Source organism: Lytechinus variegatus, chromosome 9 (assembly GCF_018143015.1).
Source record: "Lytechinus variegatus isolate NC3 chromosome 9, Lvar_3.0, whole genome shotgun sequence".
Taxonomy (NCBI): Eukaryota; Metazoa; Echinodermata; class Echinoidea; order Temnopleuroida; family Toxopneustidae; genus Lytechinus; species Lytechinus variegatus.
The window spans coordinates 29164539-29170538 of NC_054748.1; positions in this window are offsets into that span (position 1 = coordinate 29164539).

The window sequence follows — 6000 nt, forward strand, 5'->3', positions numbered from 1 at the left end:
AGGTTGTCTCGTATTTTGTTGTGTTTAGTTTTGACTGTAGGAGGTGAACGTAAAACCACTCTCATTCAGGAAATTTCATCAAGTGTGAAGGGAAGTTGCTTTGACCTTATTTTTGATGTTGCCATGGAAATTAATAACGTTTTTCTGGTATCCTGTATAGAAGTCTATGCTAAGCATTAGTTTGTGATGCATTAATACTTGCTAAGTTGTGCATTTCCATGACAGATGTTTTATGACCTGATGAGACCTTGCTTGCACTTAGACAAATTTTCAAATTAATACTTCCCAACTTGAGTGTACTTCCCAACTTGAGTAGGCAGTTTTCTTAGCTAATTTGTAATTTGTTATATGAAAATACTTTACACTGTACATTTCCTTTCTTGTATGTTAACTGTCCAATGTTATTGATGTATGTTACTTAATTGTTTTGTAAAGCGCTTAGAAACATCACGTATTAAGCGCTATATAAATACAATGTATTATTATTATTATTAATGTCTAGTAAATAGTAATATGTTCATATTCAATCAATGCAATCTTACTTTATATCATTGCTTTTCTTTTCTTTTTTTTTCTTAAGCGAACAGGTGGATTCAATGTTGAGTTTTCGGGGAGGCGATTATTATGATCTTATTACCTCGGTCACATTTTGCTTGACGGCAGCCGTACAGCGAGTTGAAAGCAGCCGTTTTATTCTTTTTTATTCAAACTATGTATATGTAGCTCGCACAAAAATGTTAAAACGGCTGTTTTGGACTAGCCATATATGCCTGCTGTCTAGCAAATGTGTCTTAAAGGTCAAGTCCACCTCAGAAAAATGTTGATTTGAATCAATAGAGAAAAATCAGACAAGCACAATGCTGAAAATTTCATCAAAATCGGATGTAAAATAAGAAAGTTATGACATTTCAAAGTTTCGCTTATTTTCAACAAAATAGTTATATGAACGAGCCAGTTACATCCAAATGAGAGAGTCGATGATGTCACTCACTCACTATTTCTTTTGTTTTTTATTGTTTGAATTATACAATATTTCAACTTTTACGAATTTGACGATTAGGACCTCCTTGCCTGAAGCAAAAAATGTTAAAATAATGGAATTCCACGTGTTCAGGGAGGAATGAAACTTCATTTCACATGACAATGATGAGAAAATAAAAATATTTCATATTTCATATAATAAAATACATAAGAAATAGTGAGTGAGTGATGTCATCAACACTCTCATTTGGATGTAACTGGCTCGTTCATATAACTATTTTGTTGAAAATAAGCGAAACTTTAAAATGCCATAACTTTCTTATTTTACATCCGATTTTGATGAAATTTTCAGTGTTATGCTTGTTGAATTTTTCTCTTTTTATTCAAATCAAGTTTTTGTTGGGGTGGACTTGTCCTTTAAGTATTATAAGGAACACCATTAATTTGGGTGGTATGAGCTCATATTCAAAAGTAGTTTGTAAAACCATCATTGTGTGTTAACATTATTCATTCAAGATCATTCTCATCTCCTCCTTACACCTTTAATATGGAAAAAAAATCAGATGGAATGAAAGGTAATCGATAAAACCATCAGAGAATAGAATCTTTCATGATATTTAGTCATTTGACTGAATTAATAGAGAAACTAAGCAAAGATTGAAGAAGAGATAAAAGAAGGGGAAAGTTCAAAGACAGAGAAGAGAATATCACAGAAAAAGAACAGAGAAAGAGAAAATGAGAAGAAAAGAAATGAAATGAAGGACATTGAACAAAAATGACAAAGGAGAAGAGAAAAGGGAAGCAGGATAAAATGAAAAGGGATTAGGCAAGAAAGGAAAGAAAACGGAAAAGAGGATTTTGGAAGGTATATATTAATATTTCAATCTATTCCCATTACACTTGGCCCCATTGCGCATGTTATTAAAAGCATAAACATGTGGGGATCAGGGAAGAGGGCAAAAGATAAATCAAATACATCAGACTTATACCAGCCGCCAACAAAAACCTAATCCTCACCCCCACATCCAGATATGACAGAGCAAAATATAGCACTGGAATAATGGAAAATTTCCAAGTGATTCATAATGATCATGATGACATTAATATCTTCTGAATTGAGCAAAGTCATATGTCAATGAAGCACTGAAGTGTCATCTTGTTGACTTTACACTTATGTTCCACTTTTACTGTGTAATCATATCCTCATCATGTTAATTTCATCTGCGATCTATTAAAGATATTATATCAGTTGTGGTAACAATCTCAAAATTAGTTCAAACAGAATCCAATAAAATGACCACTCAAGTGTTTGTATGCATAAATAAGAAATGATATGCAAATTGCTCTGGCAGAAAAATTGCTGAGAAATGAGCAAAATAAGCACCGAATTGTATTTTTCTAAACAATACAAATACACTATCCCACATATGCCTTTTTGTGTAAGATATCATCAGAATTACTGGTTTTCAGCTAAGATTTCATGATTTCACAAAGATGGGTTTATTTCAATGTACCAGAACTATATCTATGATAATATTGTGGCATTTAACCTTGATTTTAAAGACTTTCTAATGGAATAATTAACTAATGCTTTCTTTTAATAATAATAATAATAGGCATTTATATAGCGCCATCTATCTACAAATATTCTATTCCGAGGCGCGTTGCTAGTATTATTATTACCCCGGCTTTAGCTCGAGCTGCCTCTCAGCGCTCATGCATTCAAGGAATTAATCCTGCCGGGTACCCATTCACCTCACCTGGGTCGAGTGCAGCACAATGTGGATAAATTTCTTGCTGAAGGAAATTACGCCATGGCTGGGATTCGAACCCACCTTTTTTTACCTTTAAGGTACATCACCAAAATTATCAAAGTCATTGTCACTGAAGTACTGGAGTGTTATCTTCTTGACTTCCACCTATGTTCCACTTTTACTGTGCAATCATATCCTTAAGAGTCATATTACTACATGAACCAAATTCTTTTGAAAAGTGTAGACAGACATACTGAAACTGCTGAAAATGAATCAGACAAGTCTGAAAATTCTGATACAAGAAGCTTTTCAATTCAAAAGTGATATAACAAATCAAATGAAGGCAACTGGGCCTACGTACAGTGCAATATAGAATGATGGGGGAAGAAGGGGGGTGGGCTCGAAGGTTAGACTAAATAACTGGAGACGTTGGAAAGTTTTCAAAAATAAATTATATATAAAACTATGAAAGTAATTCCTCTTGAGCTCCATACAAAACAGTGTGGAGTGAATAGAAAAAGGGAAAATAAACCAACAAAAATTTACCACAAAAAAACAAAATTTTCTTGGTTTGATGGGGGGGGGGCGCTTGGCCCATAAATTATCGTGCTACAACAAGCCTACATATTACTTTCATGTCATATACATTCATTTAATAATGATCTATCAAAAATAAACAATAACATCATAAATTGGTGATTCAGTGAATCAATGTCAGCATATATTATTCTCTCTTCATTTTTTGTGGCAGCAGTGGGATAATAGGATAATGTAGACCTTCAAACGCTAACATTTTGGGATCACCTATCCTAAACAGTTAGCCAGCTGTTCCGAGGACATCAAATGCACATTAGCTGACATCGGCTGACACTTGTCTGGTCATTACTGTAGCCTAAAGAGTCTTGGAGTGGGGTAGATGAAGGGGAGTGGAGGAGGGGCAAGTATTGGGAACCCCCCCCCCCCTTAATTTTCAGGGGCTACTTTTCACAGTCTACTGCCAGATTCTGCAACATTGGACAAGTCTAACATGGTACTGAATAGCAATTTTCCAGGGGCTTTTGAGCATTTCGGGGGCAAAATCGCCCTGGACCCCTATGTACATTTTCCTGTTTGAAGAGATGGGGAAACCCAAGAACAGTTGTGTTTTGGGATAACCTATTCTGAAACTTGAGTTAGTCAGCTGTTAGGACCACATCAAATCCACATTAGCTGACACTGGCTGGGTGTTTATAGGGGCCGGTATAGGGGGTGGGGTAGATGGTGGTGGGGATGGAGGGGGGCAAGAAATTAGCTGCCAAAAGTGCATGAATGTGACACGGAGCTTAACACTCTTCTCATTTCCCACAGATGGGGTAGTCATCAAGTCATCATCTGATTGATGTCTATGGATCATTATAAATAGCAACTAGAACTGCAATCGTTACAGAACGATGTGCATGCATTGACGCCTCTGATTTAATAGAGGGCAAGAAACAAAAAGAGATAGAAAGAAAACTGTAGATGATATACATTCTCAAAATATTAGAGGGCGCTATTTCTTAAAGGAATGGTCACTGATGCTAACACAGTTAGATTATGTGAAATGATACAATTGGCAAACCCTGAAAATATGAGACAAAAATAAATTCAAAGGAAGTTACGGCAATTCAACTATTTTAAGACTTTGCAATAGAGGGCGCTATTTCTAAAGTTATGGTCACTAATTATGGATAACATGTCTACCAAATTAGAATGAATTTGGATGAGGAACGGTGGCAGGGGAGGACTAACAAATATTACATGTTAATCAAATTGGATATTAGCACATTTTGCTGTCCATAGGAAGTTACATTCTCGAGTAAAATTTTTTAGACCATATTGGCGGCCCATACGTGGTTGTTGAAAATGTGTGCGTTGTGAGCAGTATACCATGTGTTCAGATTGACTTATCTTGAATTTTTCTGTTGTAACCTATGTCGTATTTGGTATCATTGGAAAGAGTATTCCAATGCGGTGACATTGATACCACTTTTATTTGTGTGGAAGCAATAGACCGGAAGTAAATGCCATATAAAGAAAGACATTAAAAATGAAGGTTTTGCACAATAATTTTAAGCTACCGTCAGCAATTTGTTAGTTTCTGTTACAAAACATTAACGAACTGTTTAAGTATATATCAATACTCATATCTGCCAAGTTAAAAAGAATAAGCTTCAATAATAAGGAAATAAGAGCAAGTTGAAGTTGTGCTGGCAGTAAAGTGCATTTTTGGGTATTTTGCTGATTTTCGGGAGCATTTTTGAGATATTTCGTCAGTTGTAAGGTATATATTTTTTTAAATGGCATGAAAGGGCATATCTTGAAGACCCTAAATCCAAGAAAGGGTACGGGTTTGGCCATGCATGACGCAATGAGGGGCATTCAAAGGTAAGCGTTTTTGAAACTTTAGAGGGCGCTATTTCAATGACGGAAGATCAATGATGCGTGAAAACTTAGTAGCATGTATGTTATGATACCGTGATCAATTTCTAAAAGAATGAGTGCAATATGAATAAAAACACAAAAGTTACGGCCATTTTACGACTTTTAGACATTACATTTCAATAAATATGAAGTTTTTGAAGGAAGGCTATTTCGGATTTGAATTTAAGGCATGAAGATGGCATTTTGAAGGTCAAGTTATACGTCGCAGATGATGGAGCGACTCTTGGACTATCTATAGCAATTTGTTAGAAGTCTGTAGCATGCAGGATAACTGAGATATGAAAGAATGAAGAATGGTATGCAAATGGACTTGAAATTGACAAAATGGCGCCTGGATGGTCATGCATGAGTGATTTTGGAAAATGGAAGACGAGAGGCACAACTAGGGATGCTGGACAACATGTCTACCAAATTTGGATGAATTTGGATGAGGGACGGAGTCAGGGTAGAGCTAACAAAACCATGTGTTAAACAAATGGGATTTTGGTGGAAGAAGAAGAAGAAGAAGAAGAAGAAGAAGAAGAAGAAGAAGAAGATTACGGAATAGGAATATGGAACAAGAACAATGCATTGTCGCCATTGGGCGTCAATGCAATTACGGAATAGGAATATGGAACAAGAACAATGCATTGTCGCCATTGGGCGTCAATGCAAAGACTAGAACTGCAATCGTTTCAGAACGATGTGCATGCATTGACGCCTCTGATTTAATAGAGGGCAAGAAACAGGAGGAGATCAAGAGAAAACTCTAGATGATATACATTCTCAAAATATTAGAGGGCGGTATTTCTTAAAGGAATGG